Source organism: Nothobranchius furzeri, chromosome 15 (assembly GCF_043380555.1).
Source record: "Nothobranchius furzeri strain GRZ-AD chromosome 15, NfurGRZ-RIMD1, whole genome shotgun sequence".
NCBI lineage: Eukaryota > Metazoa > Chordata > Actinopteri > Cyprinodontiformes > Nothobranchiidae > Nothobranchius > Nothobranchius furzeri.
Genome location: NC_091755.1, coordinates 17770355 through 17797567, shown reverse-complemented (window position 1 = coordinate 17797567; position 27213 = coordinate 17770355).

The window sequence follows — 27213 nt, the reverse complement described above, 5'->3', positions numbered from 1 at the left end:
GAAGTCAGGTTTGTTTTAGAGTACTCCAATTAACAGCCCCCATTACCACTAAGAGGAATGGAGTCATTAGCACTTTTGGTTTTTAAATGGCACCCAGAATTATGTTGCACGAAGCACAATTTCACATCATTCTGGGTTCATTTGTGTGAAAACAAGGTCCAATCAGGCTGAAACATTACAAGAAGGTAGAATCTATTGAGTTGTAAGTGATCTGAACGTTTCAAGATGATCACACTTTCCTAACGGGGTCAAACCATGTCCCAAAGGTCACCGGATCTGGTGTCAATTTAAAGAAGTAGTCCAGTTACACATTTGTGGGCTTATAACGTGGCTTCTGAATGTCCTAGAGAGATCAGGTTTGTTTTAGTATACTCCAATCAACAGCCCCTACGACCACAAAAAGGAATGGAGTAATTAGCACTTATGGTTTTTAAATGGCACCCAGAATTATGTTGCACGAAGCACAATTTCACATCATTCTGGGTTCATTTGTGTGAAAACAAGGTCCAATCAGGCTGAAACGTTACAAGAAGGTAGAATCTATTGAGTTGTAAGTGATCTGAACGTTTCATGATGATCGCACATTCCTATTGGGGGTCAAACCATGTCCCAAAGGTCACCGGGCCTGGTGTCACTTTAAAGAAGTAGTCCAGTTACACCTTTGTGGGCTTATTACTTGGCTTCTGAATATCCTAGAGAGGTCAGGTTTGTTTTAGAGTACTCCAATTAGCAGCCCCCATTACCACTAAAAGGAATTGAGTCATTAGCACTTATGGTTTTTAAATGGCACCCAGAATTATGTTGCACGAAGCACAATTTCACATCATTCTGGGTTCATTTGTGTGAAAACAAGGTCCAATCAGGCTGAAACGTTACAAGACGGTAGAATCTATTGAATTGTAAGTGATCTGAACGTTTCATGATGATCGCACATTCCTATAGGGGGTCAAACCACGTCCCAAAGGTCACCGGGCCTGGTGTCACTTTAAAGTAGTCCAATTACACATTTGAGGGCTTATAACTTGGTTTCTGAATGTCCTAGAGAGATCAGGTTTGTTTTAGTGTACTCCAATCAACAGCCCCTACAACCTCAAAAAGGAATGGAGTCATTAGCACTTATGGTTTTTAAATGGCACCCAGAATTATGTTGCACAAAGCACAATTTCACATCATTCTGGGTCCATTTGTGTGAAAACAAGGTCCAATCAGGCTGAAACGTTACAAGAAGGTAGAATCTATTGAGTTGTAAGTGATCTGAACGTTTCATGATGATCGCACATTCCTATTGGGGGTCAAACCATGTCCCAAAGGTCACCGGATCTGGTGTCAATTTAAAGAAGTAGTCCAGTTACACATTTGTGGGCTTATAACTTGGCTTCTGAATGTCCTAGAGAGATCAGGTTTGTTTTAGTGTACTCCAATCAACAGCCCCTACAACCTCAAAAAGGAATGGAGTCATTAGCACTTATGGTTTTTAAATGGCACCCAGAATTATGTTGCACGAAGCACAATTTCACATCATTCTGGGTCCATTTGTGTTAAAACAAGGTCCAATCAGGCTGAAACGTTACAAGAAGGTAGAATCTATTGAGTTGTAAGTGATCTGAACGTTTCATGATTATCGCACATTCCTATAGGGGGTCAAACCATGTCCCAAAGGTCACCGGGCCTGGTGTCACTTTAAAGAAGTAGTCCAGTTACACCTTTGTGGGCTTATAACTTGGCTTCTGAATATCCTAGAGAGGTCAGGTTTGTTTTAGAGTACTCCAATTAACAGCCCCCATTACCACTAAAAGGAATGGAGTCATTAGCGCTTATGGCTTTTAAAAAGCACCCAGAATTATGTTGCACGAAGCACAATTTCACATCATTCTGGGTTCATTTGTGTGAAAACAAGGTCCAATCAGGCTGAAACGTTACAAGAAGGTAGAATCTATTGAGTTGTAAGTGATCTGAACGTTTCATGATGATCGCACATTCCTATAGGGGGTAAAACCATGTCCAAAAGGTCACCGGGCCTGGTGTCACTTTAAAGAAGTAGTCCAGTTACACATTTGTGGGCTTATAACTTAGCTTCTGAATGTCCTAGAGAGATCAGGTTTGTTTTAGTGTACTCCAATCAACAGCCCCTACAACCACAAAAATGAATGGAGTCATTAGCATTTATGGTTTGTAAATGGCACCCAGAATTATGTTGCACAAAGCACAATTTCACATCATTCTGGGTTCATTTGTGTGAAAACAAGGTCCAATCAGGCTGAAACGTTACAGGAAGGTAGAATCTATTGAGTTGTAAGTGATTTGAACGTTTCATGATGATAGCACTTTCCTAAGGGGGTCAAACCATGTCCCAAAGGTCACCGGATCTAGTGTCAATTTAAAGTAGTCCAGTTACACATTTGTGGGCTTATAACTTGGCTTCTGAATGTCCTAGAGAGATCAGGTTTGTTTTAATGTACTCCAATCAACAGCCCCTACAATCCTCAAAAAGGAATGGAGTCATTAGCACTTATGGTTTTTAAATGGCACCCAGAATTATGTTGCACGAAGCACAATTTCACATCATTCTGGGTCCATTTGTGTGAAAACAAGGTCCAATCAGGCTGAAACGTTACAAGAAGGTAGAATCTATTGAGTTGTAAGTGATCTGAACGTTTCATGATGATAGCACTTTCCTAAGGGGGTCAAACCATGTCCCAAAGGTCACCGGATCTGGTGTCAATTTAAAATAGTCCAGTTACACATTTGTGGGCCTATAACTTAGCTTCTGAATGTCCTAGAGTGATCAGGTTTGTTTTAGTATACTCCAATCAATAGCCCCTACAACCACAAAAAGGAATGGAGTCATTAGCACTTATGGTTTTTAAATGGCACCCAGAATTATGTTGCACGAAGCACAATTTTACATCATTCTAGGTCCATTTGTGTGAAAACAAGGTCCAATCAGGCTGAAACGTTACAAGAAGGTAGAATCTATTGAGTTGTAAGTGATCTGAACGTTTCATGATGATAGCACTTTCCTAAGGGAGTCAAACCCTGTCCCAAAGGTCACCGGATCTGGTGTCAATTTAAAGAAGTAGTCCAGTTACACATTTGTTGGCTTATAACTTAGCTTCTGAATGTCCTAGAGAGATCAGGTTTGTTTTAGTATACTCCAATCAACACCCCCTACAACCACAAAAAGGAATGGAGTCATTAGCACTTATGGTTTTTAAATGGCACCCAGAATTATGTTGCACGAAGCAGAATTTCACATCATTCTGGGTCCATTTGTGTGAAAACAAGGTCCAATCAGGCTGAAATGTTACAAGAAGGTAGAATCTATTGAGTTATAAGTGATCTGAACGTTTCATGATGATAGCACTTTCCTAAGGGAGTCAAACCCTGCCCCAAAGGTCACCGGATCTGGTGTCAATTTAAAGAAGTAGTCCAGTTACACATTTGTTGGCTTATAACTTAGCTTCTGAATGTCCTAGAGAGGTCAGGTTTGTTTTAGAGTACTCCAATTAACAGCCCCCATTACCACTAAGAGGAATGGAGTCATTAACACTTTTGGTTTTTAAATGGCACCCAGAATTATGTTGCACGAAGCACAATTTCACATCATTCTGGGTCCATTTGTGTGAAAACAAGGTCCAATCAGGCTGAAACGTTACAAGAAGGTAGAATCTATTGAGTTGTAAGTGATCTGAACATTTCAAGATGATCACACTTTCCTAAGGGGTTCAAACCATGTCCCAAAGGTCACCGGATCTGGTGTCAATTTAAAGAAGTAGTCCAGTTACACATTTGTGGGCTTATAACTTAGCTTCTGAATGTCCTAGAGAGATCAGGTTTGTTTTAGTATACTCCAATCAACAGCCCCTACAACCACAAAAAGGAATGGAGTAATTAGCACTTATGGTTTTTAAATGGCACCCAGAATTATGTTGCACGAAGCACAATTTCACATCATTCTGGGTTCATTTGTGTGAAAACAAGGTCCAATCAGGCTGAAACGTTACAAGAAGGTAGAATCTATTGAGTTGTAAGTGATCTGAACGTTTCATGATGATCCCACATTCCTATAGGGGGTCAAACCATGTCCCAAAGGTCACCGGGCCTGGTGTCACTTTAAAGAAGTAGTCCAATTACACCTTTGAGGGCTTATAACTTGGTTTCTGAGTCCTAGAGAGATCAGGTTTGTTTTAGTGTACTCCAATCAACAGCCCCTACAACCTCAAAAAGGAATGGAGTCATTAGCACTTATGGTTTTTAAATGGCACCCAGAATTATGTTGCACGAAGCACAATTTCACATCATTCTGGGTCCATTTGTGTGAAAACAAGGTCCAATCAGGCTGAAACGTTACAAGAAGGTAGAATCTATTGAGTTGTAAGTGATCTGAACGTTTCATGATGATCGCACATTGCTATTGGGGGTCAAACCATGTCCCAAAGGTCACCGGGCCTGGTGTCACTTTAAAGAAGTAGTCCAGTTACAACTTTGTGGGCTTATAACTTGGCTTCTGAATATCCTAGAGAGGTCAGGTTTGTTTTAGAGTACTCCAATTAGCAGCCCCCATTACCACTAAAAGGAATGGAGTCATTAGCACTTATGGTTTTTAAATGGCACCCAGAATTATGTTGCATGAAGCACAATTTCACATCATTCTGGGTTCATTTGTGTGAAAACAAGGTCCAATCAGGCTGAAACGTTACAGGAAGGTAGAATCTATTGAGTTGTAAGTGATCTGAACGTTTCATGATGATAGCACTTTCCTAAGGGGGTCAAACCATGTCCCAAAGGTCACCGGATCTGGTGTCACTTTAAAGAAGTAGTCCAGTTACACCTTTGTGGGCTTATAACTTGGCTTCTGAATATCCTAGAGAGGTCAGGTTTGTTTTAGAGTACTCCAGTTAGCAGCCCACATTACCACTAAAAGGAATGGAGTCATTAGCACTTATGGTTTGTAAATGGCACCCAGAATTATGGTACATGAAGCACAATTTCACATCATTCTGGGTCCATTTGTGTGAAAATAAGGGCCAATCAGGCTGAAAAGTTACAAGAAGGTAGAATCTATTGAGTTGTAAGTGATCTGAACGTTTCAAGACGATCACACTTTCCAAAGAGGGTCAAACCATGTCCCAAAGGTCACCGGATCTGGTGTCAATTTAAAGAAGTAGTCCAGTTACACAATTGTGGTCTTTTAACTTGGTTTCTGAATGTCCTAGAGAGATCAGGTTTGTTTTAGTGTACTCCAATCAACAGCCCCTACAACCTCAAAAAGGAATGGAGTCATTAGCACTTATGGTTTTTAAATGGCATCCAGAATTATGTTGCACGAAGCACAATTTCACATCATTCTGGGTCCATTTGTGTGAAAACAAGGTCCAATCAGGCTGAAACGTTACAAGAAGGTAGAATCTATTGAGTTGTAAGTGATCTGAACGTTTCATGATGATCGCACATTCCTATTGGGGGTCAAACCATGTCCCAAAGGTCACCGGGCCTGGTGTCACTTTAAAGAAGTAGTCCAGTTACACCTTTGTGGGCTTATAACTTGGCTTCTGAATATCCTAGAGAGGTCAGGTTTGTTTTAGAGTACTCCAATTAGCAGCCCACATTACCACTGTTGGGGTTATTAGGAGCGAACAATTCGCAAGCGTTAACTTACTTTTGGATTCTTCAATAAATTCTGTAAATATGTAAATATTTACTGATTTATTAATTAATTAAGATATTCTTAGATATACGGGGCACCATTCCCCTTTTTCCGGGGAAAAATTGAATCCAAAACTCTTATCAGTCTTTCTTGAAGTTCGTAGAATCCTTGGAGCAGAGACTTCTCTTCGACACAACAAAGCTACTGGACACAAAAATCTGAATTTTATAACATTTAATTAACAATTTGTCAAATGAATAAACAGTGGAATAGATGAATAATAACCGTGTGATATGATTGAAGATGGATGTGTTTGCATGTGATGGAGGATGTATGAATGGGGTCCTTTGTTCTCACAAAGGAGTAGTGTGTATGTGTGTGTGTGTGTGTGTGTGTGTGTGTGTGCGTGTGTATGGATTCAAAATGGAGTCTTGAATACAAGATGGCTGACCCCTTTGTCTGGCTAAAGTGTGGGTGGCAACTTGCACTTTAACTTCCAAAGCACTTAGAATCAGTAGTAACTTAACCTTAAATCACTCAAAACATTTCAAAGGATCATGCAACAACACAAAAGATTAATCACGAGTTAATATCCTTAGTTTATCAGCCTGGCCATGGCCGAACATTTAAAGATACCAAACAATGATTAATAAGCAGTTTATTCTTCAAAATGACCCGACGGACGTGTTTGGGACGAAAGAGGAAAACACGAAGCTACTTTTTAAGCAATAGACGCGGTTTATTGCTTATTTGAGACTATAGAGGAAACGGGAGAAGAAAAGGAGAGAAAAAAAATGAGTTTCCTGATCACCAAAGCAGCAAGGCGTCCCCCGCTGTTATGACTTGACGGTTCTCCGTTTTTCTCCGCAGTTTCCGGCGTCATCCGTCGGTTTGATGCTTTCTCCGTTGTTTGGCGTTCACGAGTGTTTCTCCACGGGCTGGACAGAGACAGCAAAGTTTCTTTCTGTGCTGAGTTATAACTTACAGCGTTTCTGAGAGCTGGATGGAGTTGTTGTTTCCCTCCGCGGGTTCTGTGTCCTCAAACATCAGCTGGAGGGGAGCAGAAACGAGCAGATCAGCGGTCCCGTGGGCTCAACTTGGCTCTTAGAGCTTCCGCGTGCTCAAAGAAGTCGGAACGTTCGACAAGCGTGTCCTCACCGCCAGGTATCCTGGGCAAAAGAACGAGGTTTCTTTGTCTCTGCTGAAGATTTATGGTCTTAGTTCGCGGGAAAAGTCCACGGCTTCCCGCACATGCGCAGAACGTGTTTCTGGTACTAGGCGGTGACGTCATCACAATGCTTCCGTGTGCAAAGCATCATGGGAAATGAAGTTTCTTGGCGCTGATGTGATTATTTGCTTTTCAGAGCAATTTAAGCACAGTCATTTTGGAGAAAATCACTGCATAGTAATTTCCTCATGAGGTCAGACCCTCAACATTCCCCCTTTTGGTTTCGGGGATCGCGCCCAAAGCTCGATCGTCGGAAGCACAGATGGGTTTGTTCCTCATGAACGTAGGTCGACTTGATTGTCGGAAGCACAGGTGGGTTTGTCCCTTAGGACGTTGGTCTCCTTGGACGCCTTTGTCTTTGGTCTTTGTCTTGGATCCTGGCGCCTTTGGTCTTTGATCCTGGTCAGGCACAAAGAGGATAGGAAACGGGATAGTCCCCAACGCGCATAACGAGAAGAAGCCACTCACGCAGGTGGTACGCAATGATGATGTCGTCCATGCGAGAGGTAGTAGTGTAGAAGGAGGAAGGTCGGTGGGCGGTTAACTCCACGAGGGAACACAAAGGCATCTCACCGCCGGCCATACAGTTCAGTTTTATGGAGCACGCGGTGATGTACGAGGTCCATAGTTCGCAAACGCGCATTGACCTATGTGGTCCCAAGATTCCCCCCTTTTTGGTCCAAAGGGTGGATCAGGACAGTCTTTGGGCTAAAACAAGGACCATAAAACTAAGAGGTACTACAATGTGCTGGTGCGTCAGACAGAGTCATTGACAGACTGAGCTGGGCCGGCACATAACCACTAGTTAATATGTGACCAAGTAAGAAACAAAAATACAGAAAACCCAAAAAAAAAACATATAACATCCAAGAAAATTCATAGCAACCTTGAGGTCTCATAAAATACATTCTTAGGTCATACATTCAGTGTGTAGCTTATAAAGAATGTGACATAATGCAACACTCAGATAAAAATGTGAGGTAGACTAAAGTGAGAACTACTCTTAGGGTTACAAAATAATAAAGAAAATGTTGCTCACCCCCTTTAGACAGGTGTGGTACATTAACGCTTGGAGTCTCCCAGAACGCGGTCACGAGGCACACCGTAGGTGAGCAAGTGCATCTTATCTTGGAGTTTCTTAACACGCCTGTAGGCGGAATAAGCTATCACGGCCGTGATGAGCCATTCCATCCCCAGGGCGACCAATGTGCAGATTAAAGTCGTATAATTTGTCAATGTAGCGTCTTGGGCGTCAAAGTAAGTTCACGCGGGTTTTGTGTGAACTTAACAAAGTTGGTTCCTTCAATCAGTAATTGTTGGTCAATTTCTAAATCGAAGGCAAAGTTATAACCCAGGAAAGCGTCCATGATCTCAAACTCTGAGTCATGCTGTTCGAGGTTGAGGTGATGGAGTGTCAGGTTTCTAGTTCAAAGTGGAAATGCCTACCGTCCTTTCAAATACCAATGTTCAGCATCGACCTAAACCTATAGATGTGAGGTGTCACAATTATGGGAACGTTTAACAGGAAACCGAGTTCTAATTTTTTTTTCCAACGTGAATGGGCATTGCACTACTTAGGCTGTACGCTAGGTGGATTTGTGAAAGGTGCACAGTAGAGGGGTTGCAGCTGTCAAGCTAACTTTGAGCAGGTCCAGTGGTACCAAGTACGGGGAAATACGACTTTCAACCAAGCTGTCCAGCGTGGAACTTACTTCCCTGAGCAGGTCCTACATCAAATCTCTCACCACTCGTGTGTACACAATATCCTGAGGTATGGTTTCAGACAAAGTCTTGATTGCACGTAGAGATTCATTAATCAGAGCCTAGAATAGGTACCAGAGCACCCTGTAAGGTTTTAGTAGGTACATCCTGTTAGCGGTCTAGGAAGGAGTTTCTCTTGGTTAGTGAAAGTGACGGCGGGGGGGGGCCTGGTTCTTTGTCGGTTAGTACATGTTAGTGGGTTAAACGTGCACTTTCCCCCCCTTTCCATTTCCATGCATAGAACTATGTCGAGACTACGTCTACCTCCTGCGGGGAGTCTGGTCTCTGTACCCGCGGGGATGGTTTGACGTAGGGTTTGATTTGGTTTGCATGTACCCATTTGTAGACAGGCTCCTGTCTCGCTTTGGTGATGCGTAACCTGTATGCAACTGGAGAGAGTTTTGCCACGATCTCAAATGGTCCTGACCAGCAGGGCAGGAACTTCTTAGGTTTGCGTGCCGGTTGGGCGAACCGAAAGTAGAATACTTTGTCACCCACCTCGTATTCGCGGCTGGTTGTCTTTTGGTCGTAGTAGGCTTTAGCGCCTTCTACGTTGGTCTCCAGTTTCTTCTGAGCGTGCGCGAACGTAGCTCTGAGGTGTGTTTTCAAGTCTGCCACATACTGATGAGCGGTATAGGCAGTGGCAACACTGACATCCTCTGGGTGATACAGGAGGTGCAGTGGTAGAGTCATCAGTCTGCCGGTCATCATCTCAAAGGGCGTAACCCCAGTGGATCGCTGTGGAGTGGACCGTATGGCCATCAGGACCAGAGGGAGCTTGACGTCCCAGTCCTTCCCAGTGGAGCAGACGTACTTTTTGAGCATAGAGACGACCGTGCGGTTCATCCGTTCGACCTGTCCGGATGACTGTGGGTGATAGGGAAGGTGGAATCTCACTTCCACTCCCAGAAGTTCAAACAGGGACGTCATTACACTGGATGTGAAATGAGTTCCCCGGTCAGAGTCAATGCAGAGTGGAAGTCCCCATCGACTGAAAACGTGGTTAATCAGCAGTACAGCGGTTGTGACGGCTGTATCGTTTGGCGCTGGAAGGCATTCCACCCACTTTGTGAAACTGCAAGTTACAGTTAGCATATATTTGTTTCCTCTTGCCGATTTGGGAACCGGTCCAACCCAGTCGATCTGCAGGTGGGACCAAGGGAAGGTTATTCCCCTGCGTTGCAGTGGTGCTCTAGCAAGCGGCTGGGAGGGTTGAAACTGGGCACAGATGAGGCAGCCTTGGACATAGCTGTGTACGTCCTTGGACATCGACGGCCAATATGCTACTTCTGTCAGTGACGCGAGGGTAGCTTTTGCTCCGCGGTGACCTCCAACCGGAGTGTCGTGGGCGTAGGCAAGCATCACTCCTCTGTGGTCGAGTGGAACAACCCAGCGCGGCGGGCTGTGGTCGTCACGCATGTAAACTAACAAATCGTTTTGTAGTTTCAGGTGCGTGAGTTGACGATGCAGGTTTACCAAATCTTGACTTGCGCCAGTAGGTGTTGACGGTTGTTTAGACATCGGGCCCTTTTGGAGAAGCTCGCGGATGAGCTTCAGGTCAGGATCTTGTTCCTGCATGGTGACTAGGTCCACGTCCTGTGGTTGTCTGCCTAGAAACACTGGTACCTCAACGGTCCGAGGTTCGTCTGCCTGTTTAGCATGGCGACGAGTAATCGCGCAGACCTTGTGAACGGCCTTGGGTGGAAGCCACTCGTCTTTGAATTCCCAACAGGTTCCCTGGTCAGCACCGAGCTTAGCAAGGCGGTCAGCTTCGTCATTACCATCTTTCTCCGGACCTATGGTCCTGGAGTGACCTTTGACCTTTTTCCAGTAGACCATTATGCCTTTCTCAGTGGTGAGCAGATCACACGCTAGGAATAACTCCGAGTGTTTCACGTCTCTGTTCCTGGCATTTTTCATGTTGTTCTCCTTCCACATGGGGAAGTGAGATATGAAGCTGTGTCTAGCGTAGTTCGAATCTGAGCAAAGGACGATTTGAGTGATGTCCAAGGCTGCTGCCTGCTGGAGGGTTATCAACACTGCAGCGATTTCGGCGTACTGACTAGACTTTTGGCCCAACCGGTAGTGATTTGGTTGCTTGGTGTCACAGTCCACCCAAACGACTCCAACCCCGGCACGGAGCTGGCCTTCGTGAAGGTAGGCGCATCCGTCAGTGTAAACTTTCGGAAGCCCTTGGCAAACATTCTCATCAAAGTAGCGATGATTGGATGCGGTTGGGTAGACTGCGGCAGGTGTGTCCAGGGGGCCCATGACGGAGTCAGAGTCACAGTGCTGGCAGCCTGCTAGCCCTTGTCCTAGCGCTAGCTTGGTGTTCTGACCATACTTGACCTCAATGTTGTATCCTTGGAGCACCATCATCCACGTCGCAATGCGGCTGTTTGACACTCTTCCTTCGCGCAGACGCTGGCTGTTTAGGAAGGTGACGGGCTGATGACACGTTTCAATGATCACTTTCTGTCCACCGATGTAACTACGAAAGTGTTCGACGGCCCAGACTGTAGAGAGGAGAGCTCTCTCGCAGTCTGAGAACTGGAGTTCCACCTTGCTCAGAGGCTTGCTGGCGTATGCCACAACTCTCATGTCCTGATCGTGTTTCTGCTTCAAAGCAGCGCTCAGGCAGTGAGAGGAGAAAGTAGCCTCTATGTAGAACTCTTTATCCTTGTCTGGGTAAGCCAGACAGGGTGCGGACGCCAACTTCTGTTTTAGGAACTGGAAGGAGTGTTCTTGGGGTCTGTCCCACACGAAAGGTGTGTCGTTCTGAAGCAGCTCAGTGAGGGGCCTCGCTATTTCAGCGTACTCCTCAATGAACTGCCTGGAGTAGTTGCAGACTCCGAGGAAGCTCCTGAGTTCGGTCAGATTAGCTGGGGCTTTGATGTCCTGAATGGCTCTAATGCGTCCCGCTTGGGGCTCGACTCCATTAGGGCCAACCAGCAGTCCAACATACTCCACTTTGGTTCGACACCACTGTCCCTTGAGAATCGCCAATTTAGCTCCGGCGTCAGCGAGCTGTTGCAGCACGTGACGGAGTTCGGCCAGGTGCTCCTCGAAGGTTCGACTCCTCATCAAGATGTCATCGACATATATGAGGTTCCCTCTGGAAGCAGCATCTGACATGGCTTTGTGGAGGAAGATGTTGAACTCGGCAGGTGAGTTAGAGTAGCCAAAGGGGCAGCGGTTCCAAGTATATTGGCGATTTCCAAAGGAGAAAGCCAGTTTATACTGGACCGCCGGCTCAACCTTCATGGTCCAGAAGCCGTTGGCTACGTCAACCGTAGAGAAGAAACGAGCATCTCTGACTCTGGCTAGCTCTTGATCTAAATGGATCATAGGCCATCTGGAGAGAGGTACTTGTTTGTTCAGTGCACGATAGTCTATGGTGAGACGCCATTTCCCAGTCGGTTTCAGAACCGGCCAGATGGGAGAGTTGTAAGTGGAGTTACACTCTCTGATGATGTTTTTCTCCTTCAGCTGATCGAGGATCTCTTGGATCGACTCATAAGCAGCGAGGGGAATCTTGTACTGACGTACAAAAGTAGGAGGGGCATTCGGGTTCGTTGGAATGCGAACCGTATGCAGGTTTGTGAGTCCACAGTCCAGGGAGTCCCTGGATAAGACGGACTGAAACTCATAGAACAGGCTTCTAAGCTCTGCTCTCTGCTCCTCTGACTCCAGCGCATCCGCTTTGTCACGCTGCTGGCTGACTTCGGCCTCGAAGCCGTCATAAGGTTCAGAGGAGGAGGGTCTCTGATGTTCCGGGCTTTCAACCGGTGACTCAGAGGGTTGAGTATTTATTGCAAAAACCGTTAGACACTGACCGCCGTCAGTATCTAAGGTTGCACTGCAAATGGGTTCCTCAGGAAGGGCTTCATGCCGCTTGATGGTAATCATTTGTGAGGGGAAAGTACTGAATGTGTCTGCACCAACCTGTCTGTCGTTCAAGAACAACGGAAGTTGTCCGATCACGGGGACTGAAAGTTCGAAGTCATGGAATGAGCTATCTATCAGCATGCCCAAGGGCTTTCCTGCCGGCATGTGGATAGGACTCTGGGTCGGATTTTCGACCAACAAGTACGCAGAACGATTGTTCAGCTCCAAGAGTGGCGTGCCACAGACGGCTAAGTTGAGCTCCAAGAAGTGTGGTGATGGCTGGAAGAAGGCCTGTGTGCCTGGCAGCTTCTGATGCTTCATCAGAGTCAGACGAACAGGCACTCCTTTGACCAGTGGGGGCAGAACCGTGCTGGCCTCAACCACTGCACGGCAGGCCTGTGGAATGGTCTGACCGGACAGCAAGTGTTCAGGGCCTTCTGAGCAAGGCTCAGAGGATGGTGTGGCCCGGGCCCAAAGGACTTGATTGCAAGTGTCCAGCTGGGCACCGAGTCGAACCAGCAGATCTGCTCCGATGAGTGCAGGTGGATCAAGCTGTGGTATGATGCTGAATGTATGTGTGAGCTGTCTTGCTCCAAGTTGGATAGTCAGAGAGCAGACCTCTGGCGCTTTCAGGAGCCTCTGCGGCCAAGTAGGTGACAAGAGCCGATGGCTACGTGTCACGCTGACCAGAAGGGGGTCCTTCTGACGCAGGTGTTCAAACGTCTGCTGGCTGATGGCTGACTTTTCAGACCAAAGAGCAAGGCGAGCATCTGAGATGTGGGTGCAGTTGATGGTAAGACCACCAACTATGTGTGGTGCATATGGCTGCAGGCTGACGTTCTTCAGCGAGCAGAGAAAAGATGAATGTGTGCGGAACGGAGTTCCAGGAGCGGTTTCATGCCTTTGCAGGCGGACATCGTCTGTGGGAGCTATAGGGAGGGGCATGACCTTGGAACAAGGGTTTTGCGGCTCACTTAGGCTGACTTCAAGAATGGAGGATGGTCGGCTGCTATCCGGGTTCCAGGGCTTAGGTGTTTCCACCTGAGCCCAAAGTTGACCCTTCTGGCAGTCGATGAGGGGAGCTAGACGTTCAAGCAGGTCCTGACCAATGAGAAGTGGTTCAGTGTCTAGCTGGCAGACATAAAACGGGTGAACCAGAGTCATGTCTTGGAAGGTGATGTCCAGCCACGCCCGGTGAGTGATACACTCCCGGGTCTGGGTGTAGCTGGTGATTTTCAGGTCACAAGGTTCAACCTGGACTGGTTTCCCGAGCGACCGCATGGTGTCAGACACGCGATGGAACAGTGTGGAGCACATCAGGGTGATTTCTGAGCCGGTATCCAGCAGAGCATCAACTTGTATGCATCCACCTAGATTGGTGCTACAGTACAAACGGCGAGCATGATCATGGTTTGTTAAGTCACCAAGGAACTTCAGAAATTTAGTATCTGGTTTCTCTGGGGGGTAGATTTCAGGAGACTCCTGTGGTCTACCAGTAGTGTTTCCCCAACTGATCAGGTAAGTCCTGGCCACGCTGGGGGGTTGAGCCACGCCTAGTCATGCGGACGTTGGCTCTGAGTCTGGCTTCTTAGAAGCAGACTTTGGTGCAGGGGTCTCATCTGCAGATCTCAGCTGTTCCTTCTGTTTAGCTAGGAACTGCTGAAACATCTCCTGGAGGTCGGCTTTGGTCAAGTACTCACCTGCGGACTTGTGTTCGGGACCTACCTGTGGGCGGCGCTCCTTAAACCTTCCACTGTTCCGACCTGCCTGCCGTTGGTTTTGGTTGGGCCACTTCCTGTCTGATTGTCCAGACCTAGGCGGCCAATCAGCACCCCCCTTCCCCTGTTGAGGAGATTGGGACTGCTCTCGCGGTTTAACAGGTCTAGGTTTAGCAGATTTTGGCTTAGTGGGTGGAGCTTCTGTGCCTTCAAGCTCCAAACGCGGCTCGGCGTCGGGAGCTAGGTGCATGACGCGGTGATGTGCGTCAGGCTTTTGGGGCTTTCCGCCGGCTTCCCAAGCCTGTTGAGCGTATCTCCTAATCTCCTGAGTTGTCAGTTTTTTCATCCGACAATACATTGAGACTTCGGAGCGAACACACTCGTGCAGGTTGTGAATGAACAGGGATCTGAAGGCAGGGTCTTCCTCGAGCCCAGGGCCGTTTCGACCTTGGAAATAAGCACTTTTGAGTCGGCGATAATACTCTCTGGGGGGTTCGTTCCTCCCGTGTTTGATGGAGAAGGCCCCCATTGTAGCTGACGCAGAGTCTGCATACGTGGCGTATTCATCTCTCAACGCTCGGCAGAGCGAGGAGTACCGATCACGAATGTCAGGTGGTAGAGTTTCCATGAAACCGTGCACCGTTCTAGATGTGGTTTTCCAAATTAGCTTGAGCTTTTCCCTTGAAGAGGGTGCTGGAAGATCAAGCAGACAACGTTCTATCTCCCTGAGATAATCGTCAACATTGGATTCATTGGTGTTAGGATCAAAGCGTTCTATGTCTTTAGCTAGCGATTCAATTTGACGTACACGGAGCCCTGACTCACGGTACGGCGCGTCATCCTCTGACTCTGACCCACGGTCTGTCTCAGAGGGCGCTGGATATCGCTGGTGTGCTCTGGGCTCCCAATGTTGACTCCTGGGGCCCAAATCGGGGTTCGGCATGCTGTGGCGGGCTGCTGGCACGTCACGTGGGTGTCCTGGGAGATCCTCCTCCCGGGGCACGTCTGCGTAGTGCAGCCTGCGTCTTTCAACTGGGGCATCTGCGTAATACGCTTTGTCCGGGTACGGACTGGCGTATGATGCTTTGTCCTGCAGCTGGTTATCGGCATGCCGAATACCGGAGTAGCTAGGATGGGTGGATGGTGGAGGTGCAGGTTGGGCTTGTGCATAACCCCAGCCGGCACCTTGCACCCTTCGTGGACTGGGGGAGTGGTCTAAATAGAGGTGCCGCTCAGCTGGTCGACTTCTCACTGATTGAGAAGGCCGTGAAGATGAGGGTGGTGGTCCCACCTGGGATTCGAGGGCGAACTGCTCTCGGCCCCTAGGTGGTCCTGAATGCCCTATAGTGTGTGTAGGAAACGGGGCCGAAGGTTGGAACAGATGAGCTTCATCTCTCCCCTGCGGCGTGCGTCCGTCCAGAGAATCATGGTGTTTCCCCCCTTCCCACTGTCTGTTGTCATCAGCAGAAGGGGGCGGGGTCTCCTCCCCATCTTCCCCAGAATCGGTGCGGGTGTCGTCTTCCTCGATCAGCCTTCCATTTCGCTGTTTTTCAGCTAGCATACTCTGGAGGTTCATGATCTTCTGACCACGTTGGAGTCCTCTCTGATAGAGGATCAGGGCTAACTTAGCTAAGTGAACCTGGATTGGTTTTGTACCATCCGGGTTTTCTATTTGATCAATTACAGCTTCTAGCTCGACGCTACGCTGTTCTTCAGTGAAATCCCTAGAAGGGTAGTCGGGTTCTCGAGCAACCGCGACCAGTTTGGACAATATTTGTCCAGAAAGTAGGCCAGGTTCATAGTCGTGGGCCGCAGCGCCACCTGGTTGCTGGGAGTTGGTCAGTTCACTACTCTGTCCCTCCATTTTAACAACCGAACCAAAAATAGCCTAGTAGAGCTTCTGCAGATAGCTCAAGCTGCACCTTTTGGGCAGCAACTGCTAGCTTTGTAGCAGAAAAACACTAAATTAACCTTTGTGCGCACAGGTTTTAGCGTTTTAAGATTGCACGGAATGCCGTGACTAACGCCTAAAATACTATTCCTTTCAGTATTTTAGCAAAAGCAGGTGCGTTGCCGTAGCAACGTCTTACAACACTTTCAGTGTTAAATGTGCTAGTTATTCCTTCAGAATATTAGCAAACAGGGTGTTATCAGTCTTTGAGTGAAGGTTTCAGTTAGTTATAATAGCCACTGTGAGTTAAAGTCGCTAAATTAGCAGTTAATTTTAGCCTAAAAGGGTTAGTCAGAATTACTTACACGCTGCACCTTTAATGAGGAACTGAATTTTAACCTAAAAGGTTAGCCAGAATTAATTACACGTTGCACCTTTAAGGAAAAACTGAATTTTAACCTAAAAGGTTAGCCAGAATTAATTACACGTTGCACCTTTAAGGAAAAGCTGAATTTTAACCTAAAAGGTTAGCCAGAATTAATTACACGTTGCACCTTTAAGGAAAACTTAATTTTTAACCTAAAAGGTCAACCAGAATTAATTTACACGTTGCACCTTTAAAGAAGCACTGAGTTACTGGTGAGAGTTCGATGCAGCTTCCTGCTCAGCGAAATCAGCACCACTCTGTTGCTGGTTCAAGGCTGAACAACTGATTATTTTTAATTCAAGCTCTTTGGATTTATTTGTTTGTTTGTGCCGGATAGAAATCTCTGTGTATCCAAGCCTCACACGGCCGCACCAATAAAATGTTGGGGTTATTAGGAGCGAACAATTCGCAAGCGTTAACTTACTTTTGGATTCTTCAATAAATTCTGTAAATATGTAAATATTTACTGATTTATTAATTAATTAAGATATTCTTAGATATACGGGGCACCATTCCCCTTTTTCCGGGGAAAAATTGAATCCAAAACTCTTATCAGTCTTTCTTGAAGTTCGTAGAATCCTTGGAGCAGAGACTTCTCTTCGACACAACAAAGCTACTGGACACAAAAATCTGAATTTTATAACATTTAATTAACAATTTGTCAAATGAATAAACAGTGGAATAGATGAATAATAACCGTGTGATATGATTGAAGATGGATGTGTTTGCATGTGATGGAGGATGTATGAATGGGGTCCTTTGTTCTCACAAAGGAGTAGTGTGTATGTGTGTGTGTGTGTGTGTGTGTGTGTGTGTGTGCGTGTGTATGGATTCAAAATGGAGTCTTGAATACAAGATGGCTGACCCCTTTGTCTGGCTAAAGTGTGGGTGGCAACTTGCACTTTAACTTCCAAAGCACTTAGAATCAGTAGTAACTTAACCTTAAATCACTCAAAACATTTCAAAGGATCATGCAACAACACAAAAGATTAATCACGAGTTAATATCCTTAGTTTATCAGCCTGGCCATGGCCGAACATTTAAAGATACCAGACAATGATTAATAAGCAGTTTATTCTTCAAAATGACCCGACGGACGTGTTTGGGACGAAAGAGGAAAACACGAAGCTACTTTTTAAGCAATAGACGCGGTTTATTGCTTATTTGAGACTATAGAGGAAACGGGAGAAGAAAAGGAGAGAAAAAAAATGAGTTTCCTGATCACCAAAGCAGCAAGGCGTCCCCCGCTGTTATGACTTGACGGTTCTCCGTTTTTCTCCGCAGTTTCCGGCGTCATCCGTCGGTTTGATGCTTTCTCCGTTGTTTGGCGTTCACGAGTGTTTCTCCACGGGCTGGACAGAGACAGCAAAGTTTCTTTCTGTGCTGAGTTATAACTTACAGCGTTTCTGAGAGCTGGATGGAGTTGTTGTTTCCCTCCGCGGGTTCTGTGTCCTCAAACATCAGCTGGAGGGGAGCAGAAACGAGCAGATCAGCGGTCCCGTGGGCTCAACTTGGCTCTTAGAGCTTCCGCGTGCTCAAAGAAGTCGGAACGTTCGACAAGCGTGTCCTCACCGCCAGGTATCCTGGGCAAAAGAACGAGGTTTCTTTGTCTCTGCTGAAGATTTATGGTCTTAGTTCGCGGGAAAAGTCCACGGCTTCCCGCACATGCGCAGAACGTGTTTCTGGTACTAGGCGGTGACGTCATCACAATGCTTCCGTGTGCAAAGCATCATGGGAAATGAAGTTTCTTGGCGCTGATGTGATTATTTGCTTTTCAGAGCAATTTAAGCACAGTCATTTTGGAGAAAATCACTGCATAGTAATTTCCTCATGAGGTCAGACCCTCAACACCACTAAAAGGAATGGAGTCATTAGCACTTATGGTTTTTAAATGGCATCCAGAATTATGTTGCACGAAGCACAATTTCACATCATTCTGGGTCCATTTGTGTGAAAACAAGGTCCAATCAGGCTGAAACGTTACAAGAAGGTAGAATCTATTGAGTTGTAAGTGATCTGAACGTTTCAAGATGATCACACTTTCCAAAGAGGGTCAAACCATGTCCCAAAGGTCACCGGATCTGGTGTCAATTTAAAGAAGTAGTCCAGTTAGACAATTGTGGGCTTTTAACTTGGCTTCTGAATGTCCTAGAGAGATCAGGTTTGTTTTAATGTACTCCAATCAACAGCCCCTATAACCACAAAAAGGAATGGAGTCATTAGCACTTATGGTTTTTAAATGGCACCCAGAATTGTTGCACGAAGCACAATTTCACATCATTCTGGGTTCATTTGTGTGAAAACAAGGTACAATCAGGCTGAAACGTTACAGGAAGTTAGAATCTATTGAATTGTAAGTGATCTGAACGTTTCATGATGATAGCACTTTCCTAAGGGGGTCAAACCATGTCCCAAAGGTCACCGGATCTGGTGTCAATTTAAAATAGTCCAGTTACACATTTGTGGGCTTATAACATTGCTTCTGAATGTCCTATAGAGATAAGGTTTGTTTTAGTGTACTCCAATCAACAGCCCCTACAACCACAAAAATGAATGGAGTCATTAGCCTTTATGGTTTGTAAATGGCACCCAGAATTATGTTGCACAAAGCTCAATTTCACATCATTCTGGGTTCATTTGTGTGAAAACAAGGTCCAATCAGGCTGAAACGTTACAGGAAGGTAGAATCTATTGAGTTGTAAGTGATTTGAACGTTTCATGATGATAGCACTTTCCAAAGGGGGTCAAACCATGTCCCAAAGGTCACCGGATCTAGTGTCAATTTAAAGTAGTCCAGTTACACATTTGTGGGCTTATAACTTGGCTTCTGAATGTCCTAGAGAGATCAGGTTTGTTTTAATGTACTCCAATCAACAGCCCCTACAATCCTCAAAAAGGAATGGAGTCATTAGCACTTATGGTTTTTAAATGGCACCCAGAATTATGTTGCACGAAGCACAATTTCACATCATTCTGGGTCCATTTGTGTGAAAACAAGGTCCAATCAGGCTGAAACGTTACAAGAAGGTAGAATCTATTGAGTTGTAAGTGATCTGAACGTTTCATGATGATAGCACTTTCCTAAGGGGGTCAAACCATGTCCCAAAGGTCACCGGATCTGGTGTCAAATTAAAATAGTCCAGTTACACATTTGTGGGCCTATAACTTAGCTTCTGAATGTCCTAGAGTGATCAGGTTTGTTTTAGTATACTCCAATCAACAGCCCCTACAACCACAAAAAGGAATGGAGTCATTAGCACTTATGGTTTTTAAATGGCACCCAGAATTATGTTGCACGAAGCACAATTTCACATCATTCTAGGTCCATTTGTGTGAAAACAAGGTCCAATCAGGCTGAAACGTTACAAGAAGGTAGAATCTATTGAGTTGTAAGTGATCTGAACGTTTCATGATGATAGCACTTTCCTAAGGGAGTCAAACCCTGTCCCAAAGGTCACCGGATCTGGTGTCAATTTAAAGAAGTAGTCCAGTTACACATTTGTTGGCTTATAACTTAGCTTCTGAATGTCCTAGAGAGGTCAGGTTTGTTTTAGAGTACTCCAATTAACAGCCCCCATTACCACTAAGAGGAATGGAGTCATTAACACTTTTGGTTTTTAAATGGCACCCAGAATTATGTTGCACGAAGCACAATTTCACATCATTCTGGGTCCATTTGTGTGAAAACAAGGTCCAATCAGGCTGAAACGTTACAAGAAGGTAGAATCTATTGAGTTGTAAGTGATCTGAACGTTTCAAGATGATCACACTTTCCTAAGGGGTTCAAACCATGTCCCAAAGGTCACCGGATCTGGTGTCAATTTAAAGAAGTAGTCCAGTTACACATTTGTGGGCTTATAACTTGGCTTCTGAATGTCCTAGAGAGATCAGGTTTGTTTTAGTATACTCCAATCAACAGCCCCTACAACCACAAAAAGGAATGGAGTAATTAGCACTTATGGTTTTTAAATGGCACCCAGAATTATGTTGCACGAAGCACAATTTCACATCATTCTGGGTTCATTTGTGTGAAAACAAGGTCCAATCAGGCTGAAACGTTACAAGAAGGTAGAATCTATTGAGTTGTAAGTGATCTGAACGTTTCGTGATGATCCCACATTCCTATAGGGGGTCAAACCATGTCCCAAAGGTCACCGGGCCTGGTGTCACTTTAAAGAAGTAGTCCAATTACACCTTTGAGGGCTTATAACTTGGTTTCTGAGTCCTAGAGAGATCAGGTTTGTTTTAGTGTACTCCAATCAACAGCCCCTACAACCTCAAAAAGGAATGGAGTCATTAGCACTTATGGTTTTTAAATGGCACCCAGAATTATGTTGCACGAAGCACAATTTCACATCATTCTGGGTCCATTTGTGTGAAAACAAGGTCCAATCAGGCTGAAACGTTACAAGAAGGTAGAATCTATTGAGTTGTAAGTGATCTGAACATTTCATGATGATCGCACATTCCTATTGGGGGTCAAACCATGTCCCAAAGGTCACCGGGCCTGGTGTCACTTTAAAGAAGTAGTCCAGTTACAACTTTGTGGGCTTATAACTTGGCTTCTGAATATCCTAGAGAGGTCAGGTTTGTTTTAGAGTACTCCAATTAGCAGCCCCCATTACCACTAAAAGGAATGGAGTCATTAGCACTTATGGTTTTTAAATGGCACCCAGAATTATGTTGCATGAAGCACAATTTCACATCATTCTGGGTTCATTTGTGTGAAAACAAGGTCCAATCAGGCTGAAACGTTACAGGAAGGTAGAATCTATTGAGTTGTAAGTGATCTGAACGTTTCATGATGATTGCACTTTCCTAAGGGGGTCAAACCATGTCCCAAAGGTCACCGGATCTGGTGTCAATTTAAAGAAGTAGTCCAGTTACACATTTGTGGGCTTATAACTTGGCTTCTGAATGTCCTAGAGAGATCAGGTTTGTTTTAATGTACTCCAATCAACAGCCCCTACAACCACAAAAAGGAATGGAGTCATTAGCACTTATGGTTTGTAAATGGCACCGAGAATTATGTTGCACGAAGCACAATTTCACATCATTCTGGGTCCATTTGTGTGAAAACAAGGTCCAATCAGGCTGAAACGTTACAAGACGGTAGAATCTATTGAATTGTAAGTGATCTGAACGTTTCATGATGATCGCACATTCCTATTGGGGGTCAAACCATGTCCCAAAGGTCACCGGGCCTGGTGTCACTTTAAAGAAGTAGTCCAGTTACACCTTTGTGGGCTTATAACTTGGCTTCTGAATATCCTAGAGAGGTCAGGTTTGTTTTAGAGTACTCCAGTTAGCAGCCCACATTACCACTAAAAGGAATGGAGTCATTAGCACTTATGGTTTGTAAATGGCACCCAGAATTATGGTACATGAAGCACAATTTCACATCATTCTGGGTCCATTTGTGTGAAAACAAGGGCCAATCAGGCTGAAATGTTACAAGAAGGTAGAATCTATTGAGTTGTAAGTGATCTGAACGTTTCAAGACGATCACACTTTCCAAAGAGGGTCAAACCATGTCCCAAAGGTCACCGGATCTGGTGTCAATTTAAAGAAGTAGTCCAGTTACACAATTGTGGTCTTTTAACTTGGTTTCTGAATGTCCTAGAGAGATCAGGTTTGTTTTAGTGTACTCCAATCAACAGCCCCTACAACCTCAAAAAGGAATGGAGTCATTAGCACTTATGGTTTTTAAATGGCATCCAGAATTATGTTGCACGAAGCACAATTTCACATCATTCTGGGTCCATTTGTGTGAAAACAAGGTCCAATCAGGCTGAAACGTTACAAGAAGGTAGAATCTATTGAGTTGTAAGTGATCTGAACGTTTCATGATGATCGCACATTCCTATTGGGGGTCAAACCATGTCCCAAAGGTCACCGGGCCTGGTGTCACTTTAAAGAAGTAGTCCAGTTACACCTTTGTGGGCTTATAACTTGGCTTCTGAATATCCTAGAGAGGTCAGGTTTGTTTTAGAGTACTCCAATTAGCAGCCCACATTAACACTAAAAGGAATGGAGTCATTAGCACTTATGGTTTTTAAATGGCACCCAGAATTGTTGCACGAAGCACAATTTCACATCATTCTGGGTTCATTTGTGTGAAAACAAGGTACAATCAGGCTGAAACGTTACAGGAAGTTAGAATCTATTGAATTGTAAGTGATCTGAACGTTTCATGATGATAGCACTTTCCTAAGGGGGTCAAACCATGTCCCAAAGGTCACCGGATCTGGTGTCAATTTAAAGTAGTCCAGTTACACATTTGTGGGCTTATAACATTGCTTCTGAATGTCCTAGAGAGATCAGGTTTGTTTTAGTGTACTCCAATCAACAGCCCCTACAACCTCAAAAAGGAATGGAGTCATTAGCACTTATGGTTTTTAAATGGCACCCAGAATTATGTTGCACAAAGCACAATTTCACATCATTCTAGGTCCATTTGTGTGAAAACAAGGTCCAATCAGGCTGAAACGTTACAAGAAGGTAGAATCTATTGAGTTGTAAGTGATCTGAATGTTTCATGATGATAGCACTTTCCTAAGGGGGTCAAACCATGTCCCAAAGGTCACCGGATCTGGTGTCAATTTAAAGAAGTAGTCCAGTTACACATTTGTGGGCTTATAACTTGGCTTCTGAATGTCCTAGAGAGATCAGGTTTGTTTTAGTGTACTCCAATCAACAGCCCCTACAACCTCAAAAAGGAATGGAGTCATTAGCACTTATGGTTTTTAAATGGCACCCAGAATTATGTTGCACGAAGCACAATTTCACATCATTCTGGGTCCATTTGTGTGAAAACAAGGTCCAATCAGGCTGAAACGTTACAAGAAGGTAGAATCTATTGAGTTGTAAGTGATCTGAACGTTTCATGATGATCGCACATTCCTATAGGGGGTCAAACCATGTCCCAAAGGTCACCGGGCCTGGTGTCACTTTAAAGAAGTAGTCCAGTTACACCTTTGTGGGCTTATAACTTGGCTTCTGAATATTCTAGAGAGGTCAGGTTTGTTTTAGAGTACTCCAATTAACAGCCCCTATTACCACTAAAAGGAATGGAGTCATTAGCACTTATGGTTTTTAAATGGCACCCAGAATTATGTTGCACGAAGCACAATTTCACATCATTCTGGGTTCATTTGTGTGAAAACAAGGTCCAATCAGGCTGAAACGTTACAGGAAGGTAGAATCTATTGAGTTGTAAGTGATCTGAACGTTTCATGATGATAGCACATTCCTAAGGGGGTCAAACCATGTCCCAAAGGTCACCGGATCTGGTGTCAATTTAAAGTAGTCCAGTTACACATTTGTGGGCTTATAACATTGCTTCTGAATGTCCTAGAGAGATCAGGTTTGTTTTAGTGTACTCCAATCAACAGCCCCTACAACCACAAAAATGAATGGAGTCATTAGCCTTTATGGTTTGTAAATGGCACCCAGAATTATGTTGCACAAAGCACAATTTCACATCATTCTGGGTTCATTTGTGTGAAAACAAGGTCCAATCAGGCTGAAACGTTACAGGAAGGTAGAATCTATTGAGTTGTAAGTGATTTGAACGTTTCATGATGATAGCACTTTCCTAAGGGGGTCAAACCATGTCCCAAAGGTCACCGGATCTAGTGTCAATTTAAAGTAGTCCAGTTACACATTTGTGGGCTTATAACTTGGCTTCTGAATGTCCTAGAGAGATCAGGTTTGTTTTAATGTACTCCAATCAACAGCCCCTACAATCCTCAAAAAGAAATGGAGTCATTAGCACTTATGGTTTTTAAATGGCACCCAGAATTATGTTGCACGAAGCACAATTTCACATCATTCTGGGTCCATTTGTGTGAAAACAAGGTCCAATCAGGCTGAAACGTTACAAGAAGGTAGAATCTATTGAGTTGTAAGTGATCTGAACGTTTCATGATGATAGCACTTTCCTAAGGGGGTCAAACCATGTCCCAAAGGTCACCGGATCTGGTGTCAATTTAAAATAGTCCAGTTACACATTTGTGGGCCTATAACTTAGCTTCTGAATGTCCTAGAGTGATCAGGTTTGTTTTAGTATACTCCAATCAACAGCCCCTACAACCACAAAAAGGAATGGAGTCATTAGCACTTATGGTTTTTAAATGGCACCCAGAATTATGTTGCACGAAGCACAATTTCACATCATTCTAGGTCCATTTGTGTGAAAACAAGGTCCAATCAGGCTGAAACGTTACAAGAAGGTAGAATCTATTGAGTTGTAAGTGATCTGAACGTTTCATGATGATAGCACTTTCCTAAGGGAGTCAAACCCTGTCCCAAAGGTCACCGGATCTGGTGTCAATTTAAAGAAGTAGTCCAGTTACACATTTGTTGGCTTATAACTTAGCTTCTGAATGTCCTAGAGAGGTCAGGTTTGTTTTAGAGTACTCCAATTAACAGCCCCCATTACCACTAAGAGGAATGGAGTCATTAACACTTTTGGTTTTTAAATGGCACCCAGAATTATGTTGCACGAAGCACAATTTCACATCATTCTGGGTCCATTTGTGTGAAAACAAGGTCCAATCAGGCTGAAACGTTACAAGAAGGTAGAATCTATTGAGTTGTAAGTGATCTGAACGTTTCAAGATGATCACACTTTCCTAAGGGGTTCAAACCATGTCCCAAAGGTCACCGGATCTGGTGTCAATTTAAAGAAGTAGTCCAGTTACACATTTGTGGGCTTATAACTTGGCTTCTGAATGTCCTAGAGAGATCAGGTTTGCTTTAGTATACTCCAATCAACAGCCCCTACAACCACAAAAAGGAATGGAGTAATTAGCACTTATGGTTTTTAAATGGCACCCAGAATTATGTTGCACGAAGCACAATTTCACATCATTCTGGGTTCATTTGTGTGAAAACAAGGTCCAATCAGGCTGAAACGTTACAAGAAGGTAGAATCTATTGAGTTGTAAGTGATCTGAACGTTTCATGATGATCCCACATTCCTATAGGGGGTCAAACCATGTCCCAAAGGTCACCGGGCCTGGTGTCACTTTAAAGAAGTAGTCCAATTACACCTTTGAGGGCTTATAACTTGGTTTCTGAGTCCTAGAGAGATCAGGTTTGTTTTAGTGTACTCCAATCAACAGCCCCTACAACCTCAAAAAGGAATGGAGTCATTAGCACTTATGGTTTTTAAATGGCACCCAGAATTATGTTGCACGAAGCACAATTTCACATCATTCTGGGTCCATTTGTGTGAAAACAAGGTCCAATCAGGCTGAAACGTTACAAGAAGGTAGAATCTATTGAGTTGTAAGTGATCTGAACGTTTCATGATGATCGCACATTCCTATTGGGGGTCAAACCATGTCCCAAAGGTCACCGGAACTGGTGTCACTTTAAAGAAGTAGTCCAGTTACAACTTTGTGGGCTTATAACTTGGCTTCTGAATATCCTAGAGAGGTCAGGTTTGTTTTAGAGTACTCCAATTAGCAGCCCCCATTACCACTAAAAGGAATGGAGTCATTAGCACTTATGGTTTTTAAATGGCACCCAGAATTATGTTGCATGAAGCACAATTTCACATCATTCTGGGTTCATTTGTGTGAAAACAAGGTCCAATCAGGCTGAAACGTTACAGGAAGGTAGAATCTATTGAGTTGTAAGTGATCTGAACGTTTCATGATGATAGCACTTTCCTAAGGGGGTCAAACCATGTCCCAAAGGTCACCGGATCTGGTGTCAATTTAAAGAAGTAGTCCAGTTACACATTTGTGGGCTTATAACTTGGCTTCTGAATGTCCTAGAGAGATCAGGTTTGTTTTAATGTACTCCAATCAACAGCCCCTACAACCACAAAAAGGAATGGAGTCATTAGCACTTATGGTTTGTAAATGGCACCCAGAATTATGTTGCACGAATCACAATTTCACATCATTCTGGGTCCATTTGTGTGAAAACAAGGTCCAATCAGGCTGAAACGTTACAAGAAGGTAGAATCTATTGAGTTGTAAGTGATCTGAACGTTTCATGATGATCGCACATTCCTATAGGGGGTCAAACCATGTCCCAAAGGTCACCGGGCCTGGTGTCACTTTAAAGAAGTAGTCCAGTTACACCTTTGTGGGCTTATAACTTGGCTTCTGAATATCCTAGAGAGGTCAGGTTTGTTTTAGTGTACTCCAATCAACAGCCCCTACAACCACAAAAAGGAATGGAGTCATTAGCACTTATGGTTTTTAAATGGCACCCAGAATTATGTTGCACGAAGCACAATTTCACATCATTCTGGGTTCATTTGTGTGAAAACAAGGTCCAATCAGGCTGAAACGTTACAAGAAGGTAGAATCTAGTGAGTTGTAAGTGATCTGAACGTTTCATGATGATCCCACATTCCTATAGGGGGTCAAACCATGTCCCAAAGGTCACCGGGCCTGGTGTCACTTTAAAGAAGTAGTCCAATTACACCTTTGAGGGCTTATAACTTGGTTTCTGAGTCCTAGAGAGATCAGGTTTGTTTTAGTGTACTCCAATCAACAGCCCCTACAACCTCAAAAAGGAATGGAGTCATTAGCACTTATGGTTTTTAAATGGCACCCAGAATTATGTTGCACGAAGCACAATTTCACATCATTCTGGGTCCATTTGTGTGAAAACAAGGTCCAATCAGGC